General features: G+C 34.8%; 1 protein-coding gene and 1 pseudogene across 1 annotated transcript in view; one reads left to right on the top strand and one right to left on the bottom strand.

Moving 5' to 3' along the window:
• The window catches only part of PDE3B (phosphodiesterase 3B), a 169593-nt gene that overhangs the window by 130449 nt on the left and 19812 nt on the right, over window positions 1-19332 (bottom strand). The gene's annotated exons all lie outside the window — the stretch shown is intronic.
• Window positions 857-1387, top strand: LOC137771658 (ubiquitin-conjugating enzyme E2 D3 pseudogene; annotated as a pseudogene).

Below are 19332 nucleotides of genomic sequence, written 5' to 3'. Positions count from 1 at the left end.
AATGAGTGTTGGCAAGTCTCCTAAAATTTAATCAAATAAAAGATCTTGGCATTGAAGGAAAAGAAAGAAGAAAAGGAAGGGAGGGAGGGAGGGAAAAGAAAAGACAAGACAAAACAATACATCACGGCCTAGTTGGGTTTACCACAGCATTACAAGAATTGCACGTATATTTTTCTTTATACTTTTCCGTATGTTTGAAACACTATATGTCATAATTTTTCTTAAGCTCCAAAGGGGTGGTAATTTGCAGATCAAAAAAGATTGAAACCTAAATGCCTACAGTAAGGAAAAAGAATAGGAAGTCAACTTACTCACAGACCCCTCCGAAGACTTAGCACTTGAACATAGCAATTGCCATAGAATGTTGGGGTAAGATTTCCCACTAAAATCTGGGGAGTTTGATTGAAAACCTACATATTTATACTGATAAGACGCTACCTCCACCGTGTTCAGTCAAGCGACTACTTCCCTTCAGACTGGCAGACCAGAATTTTGGTCTCTGGAGAAATTCTAGAGACCAGAGATCCAGAGAAATTCTGCATTTGGTACAGCAGGCAGCTAGTAGAAAATAGAGGTGAGATAGCAGACTGACACAGGCCAGAAGTAACAGGGAGTTAAGAACGCCAGGAGAGGTCGTGCGCGTGAGCCCCGTAGGGCCAGGGAGGCACCAGCTGCCGCTCAGGGAGGAGGCCAGGCTGCAGCCTGAGGGAGGCCCCGGCCCCTCTGCGCCTGTGTCTGGCAGAGCTGGTGTGAGACAAAGAGACAATCCTTCCCAGCCGCGGGGATAATCAAGAGTTTTGGCCTGACCTTTGAGCACACACCGAAATAGTAAGGAGCCAAACAAAAAGCACAGACTATGGTGCTGAAACGGATTAATAAGGAACTTGGTGATTTGGCCCGTGACCCTGCAGCACAATGTTCTGAAGGTCCAGTTGGGGATGATATGTTTCATTGGCAAGCTACAATTATGGGACCTAATGACAGCCCATATCAAGGCGGTGTATTCTTTTTGACAGTTCATTTCCTACAGACTACCCCTTCAAACCACTTAAGGTTGCATTTACAACAAGGATTTATCATCCAAATATTAACAGTAATGGCAGCATTTGTCTCGACATTCTAAGATCACAGTGGTCTCCTGCTTTAACTACTTCTAAATTTATTTTATCCATCCGTTCACTGCTATGTGATCCAAACCCAGATGACCCCCTAGTGCCAGAGATTGCACGGATCTATAAAAGAGATAAGTACAACGGAATAACTCAGGAATGGACTCAGAAGTATGCCATGTGATGCTACCTAAAAGTCAGAATAACCTGCATTATAGCTGGAATAAACTTTAAATTACTATTCCTTTTTTGATTTTCTTATCCGGCTGCCCCCCTATCAGACCTCGTCTTTTTTATTTTTTGTTTACCTCCCTCCATTCATTCACATGCTCATCTGAGAAGACTTAAGTTCTTCCAGCTTTGGACAATAACTGCTTTTAGAAACTGTAAAGCAGTTACAGGAGAACAGTTGCCCAAGATTCAGAATTTTTTTAAAAATGGAGCAGGTGTATTATGTGGCCAATGTGTTCACTCTAACTTGGGTATGGGATTAAAACCATTCCTCACTGCTCTGACATGTTGAAGAATCATCTGAGGGGGAGGGAGATGGATGCTGAGTTGCCACATCAAAGGAAGCAGCATTATTCTAGCAGCATCCATTCTTGTTTAAGCCTTCTACTGTTAGAGATTTGAGGTTACATGATATACTTTATGCTCATAACTGATGTGGCTGGAGAATTGGTATTGAATTTATAGCATCAGCAGAACAGAAAATGTGATGTATTTTATGCATGTCCATAAAGGAATGACCTTTTCTTGTTCTACAGAGAATGGAAATTGGAAGTCAAACACCCTTTGTATTCCAAAATAGGGTCTCAAACATTTTGTAATTTTCATTTAAATTGTTAGGAGGCTTGGAGCTATTAGTTAATCTATCTTCCAATACATTATTTAATATAGCACTGAATAAATGATGCAAGTTGTCAATGGATGAGTGATCAACTAATAGTTCTGCTAGTAATTGATTTATTTTTCTTCAAAAAAGTTGCATAAACCAATGAGTTAGCTGCCTGGATTAATCAGTATGGGAAACAATCTTTTGTAAATGCAAAGCTGTTTTTTGTATATACTGTTGGGATTTGCTGCATTGTTTGACATCAAATGATGATGTAAAGTTCTAGAGAGTGAATATTTTGCCATGTTCAGTTAAAAGTGTGCAGTCTGTTACAGGTTGACACATTGATTGACTTGATATGCAGAATTAATAAGCCATTCAGATAGTGTAGCTTTGTAGGCTGCACATGATACTGGCAGCCCAGGAGTTCATAGAGGGACTTGGGACCCAGCAGTTCTGAAACGTGTATATGGAGTTTAAGAAATTTATTTTCCAAGTGCAGCCCCCACCTAACTAAATTTTTTTACCTTGTACACTTAACAGCTGAAAAAAACCATAACATGGGAGTAATAATGGGTCAAAATTTACAAAATAAAGTACTGTTTTGGTGTGGGGAAAAAAAAAAAAAAAAAAAGAATGCCAGGAGTAACTTTTAACCAATAAGGGACAGATGTTGGTAGATAAAGTGCCCAGCTTCCCTGCACCTCAGTGAGACAATTCTGTGGTATCATGGTCTAAACCGGCATGGAAATGTTTGATATTTACACTGTCCTATATGGCTGCCACTAGCTGCAAGTGGCTGTTGAGCACTTGAGATGTGGTTAGTGTGACCAAAAACTGAATTTTAAATTTTATTTAATTTAAGTAATTTATACATAAATAACAGTACATGGTTAGTGGTTAGTACTGGACAGCATAGAGTCTCTCTGAGAGTCTCCAGTAATATTGAATCCCAGCTGCCCACAGCAGTAATCCACTCAATCAATATACTCTTTACTAGTTTTCCTCTTGTACTGTCTCACTTCCCCATTTTCTGGTTATAATTCCTAGAATCATCTCCCTATCTTAGAGTCTGCTTTTGAGAGAACTAAGACTCTAAGGATCTGATGAAAGCTTCCAATAGAAAGGCAAAGACTAAAATGAGCCACGAGAAATTAGGAAATGGCAGGAAAAAGAAACAGAAGAAAACATCGATAAAATGTTATTAATAATCTCAGAGAGATAAGAGTAGATATTGCATCCATGAAGCAAAAATATAATATTGAAACGGGAACAGAGAACAAGAAAGCTCTTGGAGAAATTAAAACTACGACAACAAAAATTTTGTAAGTCAGTAGAAGGATGAGAAGATGAAGTGAAGGACAACAAGAAAAATAAAACAAAAATCCTAAGAGATGGACTTGGGGAGGAAAAATAAATTTTTTTAATTAAGCAATTAATCCAAGAGATACAATGTCAAAATAGGAGGTACAATGGCCAATTAATAGTAAGTCCAGAAAGAAAGAATTGAAAAGAGGAAAAAAAGAGAAATTATTAAAAACCACAGGAAATTTTCCCCAAACTAAAAGATATGAATCTCCTAAATTTAAAAAAAAAAATCAAATATCAGCACATGATTGAAAAAAAGACATATACCAAGGCACAATATCACAAAATTTGTGAACACCAGGATAAAGAAAATCCTAAAAACTTCCAGAGAGAAATCAGATTAGCTTCAGACATTTTAATAGTAACACTGGATGCTTTTTTTTTTTTAAAGTAGACTTAGTTCAACAGTAAACAATATTTTCATAATCAAAAAATGTAAATACCAAAAATAGATTTTAAAATTGTGACATAGCTACAGTAAAAGAATAGAAGAAGAGTGAAAGGGAAGGACTCTAAGAGACCTAAATTCTCAATAACATACAAGAATCACTTAAGCCAAGAAATTGGCAGAAGAGGCATATTATTTTAAATTACGTAGATAAATACCACAAGAAACAGTGAAAAGAATTCGGAGTGATTATGTCTGAGGAGCAGGACTGGAGAGTGGGGAAGAACTAGAAAGGGGACTGCAATTTTTCATTTGAATCTTTTAGTGCTGTTTGATTTTTTAACTATGTGTATGTATTACTCTGAAGGAAATAAAAATGTATTACAAAAGCGGAACAGAAATTTTATGTTAAAATTGTTCAAACTTTTGAAACTATTTTTGAATATCAGTTGTAAAGAGATGGTGTAAGTAATTGGAATCCAAAGATAATTCCAACACAGATAATATCTACTACTCATTTTAGACATGTCATTCAATAAAACTTCAGAAAGTGCTAACAGGAAATACAGTTAAACCTATTTATTCGTGCCAATGGCAGAGAGCTAGAATTTGAATAAATCCATTTATTTTTGCCATTAAAATACACACATATAATTTGTCGGGAAGATTAAGCCCTGTATGTGGGGAACGCTAAGCTCTGTATGTTTTAGAAAGTTAATATTAAAATTGGATATTATCACTTGAGCACAAATCAATGAGCTAGGTAGTCACAGAAATGTTATGCACATAATAGGCACTTAGATTTGTTAACTAAATGACCAAAGGAGATACTCCAAGCAGGGCTCCTAAAAACACAAGGAAAAGCCAGTACAAATATAAAATTTACCATGGATAATATGCAAGTAGTAACTGATAACTTAGTATATATTGAATCACTTTTAGTTTCAGTTTCATCTCTTTTCCCTTCCAGCTAACCTTTTGCCTGTCACTGTGTCAGGTTCCCATAAAATGACTGAGCCATGATAAAAGACAGAGAAGGAAATAATGACATCAGAACATTTACGATAGGAGAATAAATTCACTAGTCAGGAGACCTTGCCAGCAACAATATCAGTTGAACATTACAAGTGAGAACACAGTAAGGTTAAAAGAGAAAACTTCATTTGAAAAGAAAACTTCATCTGGAATATTAGTAATTTTTCTTTTTATTAAACAAATATTTTAAGAAATAATACCCTAAAAATTTTTCCTAAAAATGGGAAAAACTGACAAGCCTTTGCTATGAAAGTTTTTAAAGCACTGTACTATGATTTTAATCTTAGGCAAAAGATTACAGTTGTCAGTTCATAAGTAATTCAACATTAAAACACTCCTTTCTAAATACTTATTTTTGACAGTTTACCTTGATAATTTAAAATTTTTTTCCTGTTTCACAAAATTATTATAATAAAATCAATCAATATCCTATTTTTCTATCAAATTTTTAATACAACTTCTAGAGCAAGTGTTCCCAATAATATATAGCACCTCCAAACTTAAACTTTTATTATTCAGCATAAATAATTAACTATGAAGTCTATTTATGTCTAGCTTTATATAAAAACCAAAATGAAATCCTTAATTTCATACTAATAATTAACCTCACTAAATATTAGAGTCCACATATTAACCAATTAGACCTATAGAATGGCAAGAGAATAAGATCTACTATTACCAGCAGAACTAAAAAGGGCCAATACTTTAACTCCAATTTTTAAGGTGACCAAGGCTAAAAATGATATCTATTCCTTTTTTTTTTCCAATGATTGTGACTACTGAGAGCAATGGTTGTGTTGCTTTCATTTCTGTACCTAGGAGCACCTGGCATAATAACGTAATGCCCTCCATCAAATTTTATTGCATGAAAGACTGAATAAATTGTTTTCCTCAATAATATCTATTCCTTTAAATTAAATTTGTGTCTCCATTGTTGGAGGCACCCATAATTAACAAAGGATTTTAGAAAGCAATAAATACTATATTTGTCAGCAAAATAATCCCATTAAGATATCAATATCACAAGTACTAAAAGGATTAAATGATCTCTTAGAAAAGTTTTCAGCTCTAAAATCCTGAGGTTTTACTAACACAGAACATTTTTCTCCTAAAAAGAATTACCTTCTCTCATATTATTCTTTTATAGGCTTCACTAAATAACGCTTGATGCTTTAAAAATGAGAAGCTGTTTCAAACGGAGCCAGACTTTCTAATTAAGTTAACTGGAAACAAGAAAAACTTATTGAGGCTTTCATACGAAGGGAATAAAATAATGTCATGGGCACAGTATAAATTCTAGTGACTAAACAACTTTATATAACTTGCTGAAAAATCATAAAGGAATCAAACATTTCCAATACAATTCTAAAAATAAAACATAAATAGCTACAGGATGAGATGTCATTAGTAAATAATTGTTTGAAAACCTGAAGTTTTTAATGATCAACAAACAAGTACCCCTTTTCATGTACTTTGTACCCCGTAGAAAGAAAAGACGCTTCTACGTGAAATAAAAGTTAACTTTATTTTTAAAAGAAAGCCTCTCTGATGAGAATGCTTGAACTAAGGGGGAAATAAAATACTAGATAAGTCTTAAAAATCACCTTATATTTCCCTGGTATGAAGTTTTTTCCCCTATCCTTGGTCCTGTCAGTATAGGATGAGCTGACTCTCTGAACCTATCATATGCTAGGAAATATCTTAACTTCTACAAAGCCAAAGAATTTTTGCCAGGATTATGTGGATTTGGAAAAAGAGGAATTCCAGTAAATTCCAAGTAACCATTTGTTACCACAGAGAAATAAAACTGATTTGTTCAGTTTTGGAAGGGACAGGCTTTTCGTTGGACAGAGCCAGCTGAGAATTATAAAGCTTAGCTGCTTTAAGCCACAACCCTCACAAACAGCTAAGAAGCAGTCATCAGGAGTGTGATTCTTAGACTAGCAGAAAGTAAGTTTCCAAAAGAAGTTCTCTCAGCTTTCAAAAGAATAACTTCTAGTATTTCTTAAGACCTCCATATGACCATTTGGTCAGTCACTTTCCTCCATGTACATTATGCATCACGGGTTTTGAAGTAAGACAGAACTAGTTTTTAATACCAGATCAGTAACTACCAGCTGCCTAGTCCTGCTTAACTTCTCTGAGCTTCAGGTTCCTCAACTGTAGAAGAAGAAAACCATACCCTATATTTTGATGACTACTTCATAAATTTTATAAGAGAAAAAAAGAGATGATCCCACAGATTAAAAGTAGCAGAAACCAATCTTACACAACTTTTTTCAGCAAATAGTGAAAAAGGAAATACTAAGTCATTGTATGAAGCCAGCATAACCCTAAAACCAACACCTGACATGGACATTATGAGAAAAGAAAATTACAGACCAACATCTCTCATGAACATTAATGAAAATTCTAAAAATAATAATAATAATTTAGCAAGGCAAATCTAGCAACATATAAAAAGGATAATACATATGACTAAGTGGGATTTATTCCAAGAAAACAATGCTGTTGGTTCAACATTTGGAAATAAACCAAAGTAACTCACCACATTAACAAAATAAAAGAAAGAAATCCTAGGATCATCTCAATAGATACAGAAAAAGTATCTGATAAAATTTAACACTCATTCATAATTTTACAAACCTCTTAGCAATCTGGAAATAGAAGAAGGAAAATTCTTTAATCTGATAAAAGGTATCTTTTACCAAAAAAAATATACACACATCCCTCAACTACAGCTAACATCAATTTTAATGTGAATATACTGAATATATTCCCCAGAAGTTGGGGAGAAAACAAGATTGTCCACTGTCCTCACTTCTATTCAACTTTATATTGGAGGTTCTAGCCATTGAAATAAGGCAATAAAGAGGCAGAAAAGTATAAAGATTAGAAAAAGTAAAACTGTCTTTGCTCACAGATAACAGGATTATATATGTAGAAAATGCAAAGGAATCTACAAACAAGCGACTACAATGAATAAGTGAATCTAGTAAGGTTTTTTGATACAAGTTCAAGACTTTTCTATTGTATTTCTATATAGTAATAACAATCATATGGAAAATCAAATTTATGAAACAGCATTTATTATATAATAACAAAAAATCAAATAATGAATAAATCTTTTATAAGATGGGTAAGATAGCTACACTGAAAACTAAAAAATGATAATGAGAAAAAATTTTAAAGAAGTAAATAAATGGTGAAATACACACAGTTCATGGTTTGTAAGACTCAATATTATTATGACAACCAATTCCCCCCAATTAATCTATTACTCCAATGCAATCCTAATCAAAATTCCAGCAAGACGTTTTGTGGAAACTGACAAACCAATCCAAAAATTTATATGGAACTGCAAAGACCCTAGAATAGCCAACTTCAATCTTTAAGAAAGACAAAGCTGAAGGACTTACACAACAAGATTTCAACATTTACTATAAAGTTTTAGTGTGGCAATGGTCAAAGGATGGACAAATATGCTAATGAAACAGAGTCCAAAAACAGATCCACACATATATGGTCACTTGCTTTATGAAAAAGATGCCACTGAAAATCTGTGTGGGGAAAAGACAGCCTTTTCAATCAATGGTGCTAGAGTTTTGGAAACTAATATGAAAAAACAATGAACCTTGACCTCAATTTCACACCATTAACAAAAATTAATTCAAGATAGATCACAAACCTAAAAGTAAAAGGTAAAACTACAAAGCTTCTAGAAGAAAATATATGAAAATATCTTCATGAACTTCATGTAAGCAAAGATTTTTTAAAATATTCAAAAGGCCACTAAACTGCTAACTAAAAACTAAAGTTACTAGCCTATTAATAGAAAAAAAAAAAAGTCATATACTTCATTAAAATTAAGAACTTCTCTTCACCAAAAGATATCATTAAGAGAGCAAATGGATAAGCCACAGACCAGCAGAAGATATTCCCAGTACGTAAATCCAGCAAAGGTTTTGTATCTAGAATTCACAAAGAATGTAAAAGACTACTATAAATCAATAAGAAAAAAAAAATCCAATTTTTTAAATGAGCAAAAGATCTAAACAGGAATTTCAAAAAAGAGAATACCCAAATGGCCCATCAACATACAGAAAAGCACTCAAGCATCATAAGCATCAAAGAAATGTAAATTAAAGTGACAATGACACAGCACTACACAACTCACAGAATGGCTAAACACTCATCTGAAGTGTTGATTAGAATGTGGAGCAACTGAACTCTCATCGACTACTACCGGGTGTATAAATTGGTACAACTTTGGAAAATTGCTTGGCAGTTTCTATTGAGGGTCAAACATATACCTACCCTATGATTCAATAAACCCACTCCTAGGTATATAGTCAACAAAAATTAATATATGTCTACCAAAAGATGTATAAGAATGTTCACAACAGCTTTAATCACAAATGTTCCCCCAAAATGGAAATAACTCAAATGACCATAAACTGGAGAATGAATAAATAATGATACATTTGTACTACGGAATACTACACAGAACTATAAAAGAATAAACTAGTGATACATTTAACAACACGTATGAATCTTGTAGGCATTATTTTCAGCAAAGGAAACCAGATATAAAAGATAACATATCATGTAACTCGATTTATATGAAATTCAAAACCAAGCCAAAAAAATTGATGGAGATAGGAGTTAGGATAGTCGTTAACATATGGAGGGAGTAATGCCTCTAAGCGTGAACAAAGATTTCTTCTGGTGTGCTGGGAATGTTTTATATTTGGATCTGGGTGGTAACCACATATGTATATACCTATGAAAACATTCATTAAGCAGTATATTTTAAGATTAGTGTACTTGGTAGTATGTATGTTATGCCTCAATTTTAAAAAGTTGTATTCTCTAAATTTGAAGAAAAAAGCTTCAATCTGGAATTTGGAGATATATGCAGGAAAAGAAAGTACTTAACAGAGGACTTGGTCAACTCATAACCTATTTGGTTCATATAAATGCATATAAAATAAATAACATGAAATAAAGTCGTGCTAAAAAGGAGACTCAACATTTATTGCGAGTTGATAATAACTCAAGCATTGTGCCAAGGCTATACTTGCACATACATACACACACACACACAATCTTATTTACACTCTTCAACAAACCTACGGGGTAGGTACTAATTTTAGAGGTGAGAAAACTATGGTGAACAGATGTTGCTCCTATTAAGTTTTAAATGGTTTGATCTTTGTAAACACTGTTTGGCTTGCATAAAATAATTTTCTAAATATACTGAGAAAAAGTGATTTGTAAATATCCTACCTGGCTTTCCTATCACATTATCTAAATATCATCCTCCACCACACTGTCATCTTACTCTCCTTTATTTTTCTTCACAACACACATTGCTATCTGATAATATATTACATGTATATGTGCTTATTTCTTATTTTCTATCTCTCCCACTAGAATGCAAGTTCCATGAAGGCAGAGACCTTGTCCATGTAGTTCATTGCTCTCCCCTAGGACCTAGACCCATGCCTGCCATGTAGTAGACACCTAATAAATATTGGTGGATGGAATGAAAAAAGTAATAATAAATATCCTATCTGATACTCAATTTGTACCCTTTTCCATAAGATCTATAAAGCTAAAAGAAAATAAATGTATTCCAAGTCTTTGGTAATAATCAGTTTGTATAACGTTACCAGCAAAAGACTTGATATATATCTCTAATTAGGGGCAACCACTTCATATAGTCAAAGAAGAATTTGGGGCAACCACTTCATATAGTCAAAGAAGAATTTGGGAAGACTGATTTTAACATGTTAAATTAATACAGATAATTATCTTCCATTTATGTCACAAAAGACATAACCATCCAAATGTTAATCTTTTAAAACTGTATTGTTTTGGAGCCAACTAAGCACAGAGTATGTCATGGTTTCAGGAAGAAATGCTTGGGGCCAGCATTATAAAAACCAATTACAATACTCAGCATCAACACAGAGCTAAAACAGTGATGACTAAACAACTGCTGAAATGCAGCATTATTTACAAATAGCCAAGATAGGGAAATAACCTAAGTGTCCATCGATGGATGAATGAATGGAAAGAAAATGTGGTATTTGTGTGTTGTGTGCGTGAACACACACACGAATATTATTCAGCCATAAACAAGAATGAAATCTTGCCATTTGTGACAAAATGCATGGATCTTAAGGGCATTATACTAAGTGAAATAAGTCAGACAGAGAAAGAAAAATGCTGTATGATTTCACTCATTTGTAGAATCTAAAAAACAAACAAACAACAAAAACAAAAAAAACAAGCTATAGATACAGATAACAGATTGGTGGTTTGCCAGAGGTGGGGGGTAGGGGTGTGCAAAATGACTGTAGTCAATAATACTATAGTGCACATTTGAAAGCTGCTAGGGGAGTAGATCTTAAAGTCCTCATCACAAGAAAAAACAATTTTTTGATAACTATGTAAGGTGATGGATGTTAACTAGACTTATTATGACAATTATTTTGCAATAAATACAAAATATTGAATCATTATTTGTACCTGAAACAAACATGATGTTATATATCAGTTAAACATCATTTTTTTTTTAAAAAACTACTTAAGTGTATAGGGATGGATGTTTGCCCCTTCACTGAATTCTACTGTTTAGTTTACTCCTGTGTCTTGATCTCATTTCCTTACCTCTCTGCTCTAGCTACTGTGAGCTTCAATCTCACTTGCTATTATCTTTAATTTTTCCTTCTGTGTTATATAAATATATGTGTGTATATACATATATATATATACACACACATATATATGTATATATATACACATATATATATTTTATATATATGTGTGTGTGTTTGTGTGTATATATATATATATATCTCTTTTCTCTCTCTCTAACATATTTAGATGTGCATCTATCTTTGAAGCATACACACACATACATATAAAACTTGCCTGGACCTTGCTTTCCCTTCCAAAATACTGTTGTTTGACGTCACAGCCACTTTCTTAAAACAATATACAACCTCCACTCTCTACTCCCAAATTCATATGATCGTCAATAATGACCTTTATCACCAAGTCAAACTGCCTTCCATATGACCTCAATGCATCATTTAAAACAGAACACATCCTCCATCTTTGAACTGTATCCTCTTGACGTGCATGATACTGTGCCTCCCAGGTTTTGCTGGGCCTGAACTTTAAACAATTTAGGGGAACCTCTTTAGGAAAAAAAAGCAAAATTAGAAATACAAACTTAGGTGTAATGGTGAATACTTATCTAGAATGAGGGGGGAAAGAATCACAACACAAGTATCACTAAAATCTAGAAAAATAACATCATAATTCTATCAATAATAAACTCCCTGATACACTTCTAGGATACTTTTTCTACATTTTAATTGCATATCTTTCATGATCACTTCTTCATGTGACAATGATACGTAACATTTTCTATAAAGAAACAGATTTTTTAAAACTTTCTGAAAACTAAATCATTACTCACATTTTAGAAAATATTCTTTTAGGTTCACAAACTGTTACTGGCTATGTAATATAAAATTTTAGTACTGTTGTCAAATTTGGGGAAACTTACATTTGTTTCTTTCCTTTGTAAGCTATCAGATTCAAAAGAGTTTTCCCCAGACTAGCTTCTGGCTTGGTGTATTTCAAACTGTGTTTCCCTTACCCTACTCACGTACTTCTAGTGTCAGATTCTGTAGGACATGTCCATATCATCTATAATCTCTGGCCTTGCATCTTTTTTCATAACACTGAGTCAGCACAGTAAGTAATAAGAGTACAGTTGACCCTTGAACAACCGGGGGGGCTAAGAGTGCCAACCCTCCGAGCAGTCGAAAATCTGTATTTAATTTATAGTCAGCCCTCCATATAGGCAGCTCCTCCATATCCAAGGTTCCACATCCATGGATTCAACCAACCTCAGATAGCGTAGTACTATAGTTATTTATTACTGGAAAAAATCTACATGTAAGTAAACCCACACAGTTCAAACCTGTGTTGTTCAAGGGTCAACTGTATTCCAAATGTCATCCTTATACCAGAACAGCTAGCAAAAACCTAACTACACTCTGAAGTGACAATGAACCATATAAACATATGCCACCCAAACTAAATGTAACCCCAATTCAACTTTCCCTTAGCTGGATGCCAAAAATGCCTACAGGCACTCCAATGCTACATGACATGAGGGTAAATCAAGAATGGAAAGGGACAGCACTCTTAACTTAAAACACCTTACTTTTGGAAATCCTACAGAAACATGTGGCCATGTGAACACCTTTCTCCCCAAGGCTTAGAAGAAATTTGCACAAGTGGTAAATCCCCCACAACCTACCACCCTGACTCTGTTTTCTTTGTTGACTCCTTTTTGACATGCCAACCACTAAATGTAGGTACTTCCCACAATTCTTGCCTTTCTCCTGAAAACCTACACAATACAGGTACTTCCCAAAGTCAGGTTGTCCTTAATTTTTAAAAAATTCTATCTGCACTCCTTTTTTCCCCCCAGTCTCATCTATTCTCAAGCTTCATCTATGACCTTCTTTAGCAAATAATCCTTCCTCTAGAATATAGTGACTAGACTATCAACTCTACAGGAAAGGGAGATGCCAGCCTTGTGGTCTGCATGAATTCCAAGGCCTGAATTCCCTGGGGCATATAGAGGAATGAATGAAACATACTGAATAGCTTCAGAAGTTTATCTCTAGCCTCATTCTCTTTTCAAACCTATGATCTTCGATTCAACTGCCTATTGGCCTTTTTCATGAAGATAACATCTGCCCCACCTCAGAAAACACACACAAAATCCCACAGCCCCGGGAGCACTCTGAACTTCATTTTAATGATAACTTTTTAATCTCTTAGTAAATAATTTTCAGAGCAACCTTTAGGAAAATTAAGGCATGATAAAATTATAGGCCTTGTTCAAGAAGAATACAGATTATTCCACCTCTAATAGCTTAAACTTCTCTCTTAAAAACAAGTCATGTGGGCTTCCCTGGTGGCGCAGTGGTTGAGAATCCGCCTGCCAATGCAGGGGACACGGGTTCGAGCCCTGGTCTGGGAGGATCCCACATGCCACGGAGCAACTAGGCCCGTGAGCCACAATTACTGAGCCTGCGCATCTGGAGCCTGTGCTCCGCAACAAGAGAGGCCACGATAGTGAGAGGCCCGCGCACCGCGATGAAGAGTGGCCCCCGCTTGCCACAACTAGAGAAAGCCCTCGCACAGAAACGAAGACCCAACACAGCCATAAATAAATAAATAAATAAATAAATAAATAAATAAATAAATAAATAAATAAATAAAAAACAAGTCATGTGGCTCATAAACCATACAGATCTAATTATAATAACTTATCTGGAATCACACTCAGTGCCCTATACAAGGACACCATAATTAGAAATGCAAAGCCTACTGCTAGTTATTAAACATGAACAGATAAAATACTTTTGAGAAAGAAAATAAATACAATAAATAAGACTAAATACCAATAACAAATAACTAAATAACAGTAAATATGCCTGTATACATATGTCTTAAAGTTTGTATACAGAATGTACTCAAACAACACGGAGTACATATTCAGTCATGTAGTCCTGCTCCAGTGAAAGACTTCATTGTAAACACACTACTAAAACAAAAGAGTTCCCAAGCAAATAGGACAAACCGCTGACATAAGTGTAGTACTGACGTAGCTGTCTATTTGCCTTTAGTTGCTAGGATTCAGTGTGTCCATTTTTCTCTAAGCTCTAAAACATGCAACTCTTTGATGTTATGAAGAGTCCATAGTTAAACAAAAAATTGGAAGAATGTTTAACATAAAAAATATTTCAAATTCAAATCTCTAATTTCTTGAAAACACATTTTCCCTATGGTTAAAAAACAAATGTTAGTGAAATTTTAAATTTCTTTACCAAAAACAGCAATAAAAATCAATTTCAATAAATGAAATGAAAAGGGAAACTGCATACTTTCAAGTTACTATCGTAGAAATAAAATTCTGAATGTAGCTTTAAAGGAAAACTATCTCCTATCTAGTCAGAAACTTTTTGAACCTGTGTAATAAGAGAAGTGCATATTTTGCATTGTTCAAAAAAAGGAAATTATGTGGTGATTTGGGTAAACTCCTAAATTACTCAATTAAGATCCATTTCACCTTTAGAATTATAATCTTAAGATTATATGCTAATCGATTAGACACTAATAAATAAAGTGAATTGTATGTCATCCATAAGATCTGTGAAAGAAGAGGCAACGAGAAATCTGTTAGGCAAATAAAACAGATACAGTGGCAACTTTAGTACTATCTTCTGTAGCTCCATAACTATCATCCTATCTCAAATTACGGGTCACTGAGAAAGTTCCCCCAGGAACTTCCATCTGCTCTTGGTGCAGCACAGGTATGATGCATAAAATGGGCTTGAAATACCTTTAGTGGGCAGCAAAACCAAATTTCTAGGAAAACCTTCAGAATTCATTAATATTAAGTGAACACAGTTCCATTGTTTCTCTAACAGCATTTAACAGTATTGCTTCACATTCCCCACTGGCTTTAGAACTATTTAAATATTTTTCAACTTTTATATTCTTTGGGATACAACTTCCATTTCTATTTCAAGATCCAAATATTTCAAATCAATTCAATATAACTTATAAATTTACTATAAATTTTTTATTTAAATAAACATTTGAGAAGTCACAAATTAGTAATTTTTCAACCTACACAAAGTTTTATGTCGTCACTTCACTTGAAAAACAATTTGGCATTGTTCAGCAAAATTGAAGCACAGATATACCCTACCACCTAGCAAGTCCATCCAGGGTAAATACAGCACAGAAAAGATCATACACATGCACCAAATATATTTACAGAACTGAAATCATATAAAGTAAGCTTTCTGACCATAATAAAATTAGAAATTAGACTAGAAATCAATAACAAAAGGGTAAAAGAAATACTCCAAACACTTAGAAATTAAACAACTTCTAAATAAGATGTAATTCAAAGAGGAAGTTTAAAGGGAAATTAGAAAATAGTATGAACCAAATAAAAATTAAAATACAACATATCAAAATTTATGACATGCAGATAGAATAGTGCTTAGAGGGAAAGCTAAAACACTACATGCTTATATTAGAAAAGAAATCTAAAATCAATAATCTAAGCTTCCACCTTAACAAACTATAATGAGAACAAAATAAGCCTATAAGCAAGCAGAAAAAAGGTAACAATGATAAGATCAGACATCAATGAAAAAACCAGAAAAGCAACAGAGAAAAATAATGAATTGAATACATAGTTCAAAACTTTCCAAAGAGAAAAAAGGAATTTCTAGTCCGCAATGATATCATTCGGAAATTCTACTAAACATTTAAAGAATAAATAAAACCAATTCTATATACTCTCTTCTGAAAACAGAAAAGGGAATACTTCCCAACTCATAGTGGTAGCATCATTACCCTGATACCAAAACTAGACAAAAACAGTACCAAAAAAACTACAGACTTACATCCCTCATGAACATAGATACAAAAATCCTCAACAAAATATTAACAAATCAAATCCAGCAATACACGAGAATAATAATACACCACAGCCAAGTGGTACTTATCCCTGCGATGCAAAAGCTGGTTCAATATTCAAGGAACAAAAGCAATGTAATCCATCATATTAACAGTATAAAGAAAAAAAGACATACTATATGATCATATCATTTGATGCAAAAATTTGATGACATTCAACTTTCAGCAAACTAAGAATAGAAAGGAACTTCTTTAACCTAATAAAGAGCATATATGAATTCACTTAATAGACATTTATTAAGTGCTGTGTTAATAACAATGCTACAGTGCTATCTGCAGCACTAAGGATAAGGAATGCAGAAGAGGGATAAGACATTGCCCCTATTCTTAAGGAACTCAGCTTCTCAATAGGAAGGCAATCACATAGGTAACTAAAGGTACTTTAACAGTAGTGTATGTAAAACATTATAAATATTAAAAAGGACATTCTATCCAGGTGATCAAAGTGGGGTGGGGAGGGGGTGGTGGAAAAGAAAGTCCACTGAGATAGTCCAAGCCAGTCCCCTCTCACTCGGACAACTGCAACAGCCACCTATCTTTCTGCTTCCACTCTAGATACTCCCCACCAATAGCCCATAAAAAAGCCAGAAAACTATTTTTGAAGCATTAAATGATATCATGAAATTGTCTCACTGCTTCCCATCAGAATGCGGTTAGAAAGAAGTGCAAGTGTCAACATGGTCTACAAGGCCCTATGTGATCCACACGCTTCTTACCTCGCCTACCGCTCTCCGCCCACCCATATTTCTTTCTAACCCCCAAGAATGCCAGGGTCTTTCCCACCACAGGGACCTTGCCTTTGCTAGTCCTTCTGTCTGGAATGTTCTTCTCCCAGAGCCTACATGACCAGCTCCTTCTCAACATTCATGTGTCAGTTAAAACATCTCTTCAGAGAGGCTTTTCCTGACCATCTTACCTAAAGCTCCACCTCCACCACCCTGGCCCATTATTCTGTTTTACTTTCTTCATGCATCACAGTACTTGGAACTACCTGAAGTTATTTTACTGTGTTTTTATTTTCTATTTACCTGTGCTAGAATTTTGTTAAGGCTCCATTAGAGCAAAAACCTTATGTGTCTTGTTCACAGTACTAATCACGGTATCTAGAACAAAACCTGGCACATTTGTATATGCTCAATAAATATTGTTAAATAAAGATGACATTTAAGCTGGATTAAGGTGGTGAGGGCCAGGGGAGTGGGGGCAGGAGGGATTGACCTTCTCAAGAGGAATAAATAGAGAAGGAGAAAAGGAAATCAACATGGTTTATCCAGTGCTTCAATTTTCACAGACTCTGGAGAATAAAGTTACAGTTGGGAGGTATCCTGAAGATATTATTTAGTTTTGTTGTGTTTTCATGATGCATGAATACACTTTCAAACATCCCCAGTCTTTTCTTGAACACTTTCCCTGGCATGCAAATCATTATGTCACGAGCTAATCAATTCTGATCCAAACAACTTTAAATGACCAAAAGATTTTCTCATATTAGTCAAAAAGCTGCCTATTTGTTATTTATACACATTAATCTCAGTTCTGTCCCCAGAAGTTCTCATGAAAACAGGAAGTTTAATCCCTATTTCATAAGGCAGGCTTTCAAATATTTGAAGACAACTACATCCTCCTAAATGTAATTTAAAAATTAGGTAACATTTCTTGACAGTGCCTGCTGGGCTCTGGGCTAAGTACTTCATATGAACCACTCATTTAATCCTCACAACAACTCTATGGTAAAGTTATTATGACTATGCTTATTTTACTAATGAGAAAACTAAGGCCTGGATTAGGAAATTTGCCTAGGTCATCAAGCTGGAAAGTGAATTCTGATGCCAGAACACAAACACAGACAGTCCAACTCCAGAGCCTACATTCTTAACTGTAAGCCTCACTCTCTAAATGACTCCTGTTCTTTCTACTATTTGTACTCTGTCACCATGTGCAAAACACTCAGACAGCAACGCTAAAACTCAGAACTTGACCCAATATCTTCAAACTAATGATGAAGGCAACACTGATTCTCATGCATTTATAAAAGCCATGATATAATGCAAGATTTAATAATAAACAAGAGGAAAAGCAGTGTAAAAATTAACATGTCTCTGCAAATACTATCCATTTACTATTCCTCTTTGTCCAGCACACACTCCAAACTGAAATACTTTCCATTTTCTGAGCACACTTTTTATTTCCCTACTCCTCCACCTCTGTTTACATGATTTTCTCTTTCTAAGGAGCTACTCTTCCACTTCTGCAGAGAATGGTATCTACTGTGTTTTTAATTTTTATTTATTTACTTATGGCCATGCTGCGCATGTGGGATCTTAGTTTCCTGACCAGGGATCGAACCCACACCCCCAGCAGTAGAAGCTCAGAGTTAACCACTGGACGACCAAGGAAGTCCTCTACTGTGTTTTTAGAAAGCCAGTTGTGCTGGGTATATTTCATTTGCCCCTCCAGAGCCATTCTCCACTTTTCTCCACTCTGTTCTGTGTTCCCAGAAGGCTATCCTGAATAGACTGTAATAACAGTCTCCTTTGCTCTGTCTTTTGGGTGAATTCAGCCAACGGAGACAGGAAGAGAGTAAGCCTAGAGTAATGTCACCTCTAGTTAGTAATCTCACTCTACCAGAAGCCAACGCTTCTGTTCAAATGGACTTCTATACAGCTGCCCTCTGAGTTTTGACAATAACCTCCTAACTCTGCCCTTACTTGTCTGAGGGCTGTGATGGCTACCTATTGTTGCTCACCAGACACTTCATTATTCCATGTCAGTTTCCCTTAACCCTACCCACACTTTTATAAATCACCCCCTACATTAAGCTCTCCCAAGTTTACCCATTTGACTGTGTCATCTATTTTCTGCCAGGACCTCATTGACACACTACTTCTTTTTCCCTATGCCTTCTCTGTATTTTGTTTATACCTCCTTTATGACACTTTTTTTTTCTTGTACTAGACTCCAAGTTTCTTGATGATAAGGTATGTTTTATTCATCTTTAA

The sequence above is a fragment of the Eschrichtius robustus genome, chromosome 11 (genome assembly GCF_028021215.1).
Source record: "Eschrichtius robustus isolate mEscRob2 chromosome 11, mEscRob2.pri, whole genome shotgun sequence".
In the NCBI taxonomy this organism is placed as follows: domain Eukaryota; kingdom Metazoa; phylum Chordata; class Mammalia; order Artiodactyla; family Eschrichtiidae; genus Eschrichtius; species Eschrichtius robustus.
This window is presented reverse-complemented; position numbering and strand designations above follow the sequence as displayed.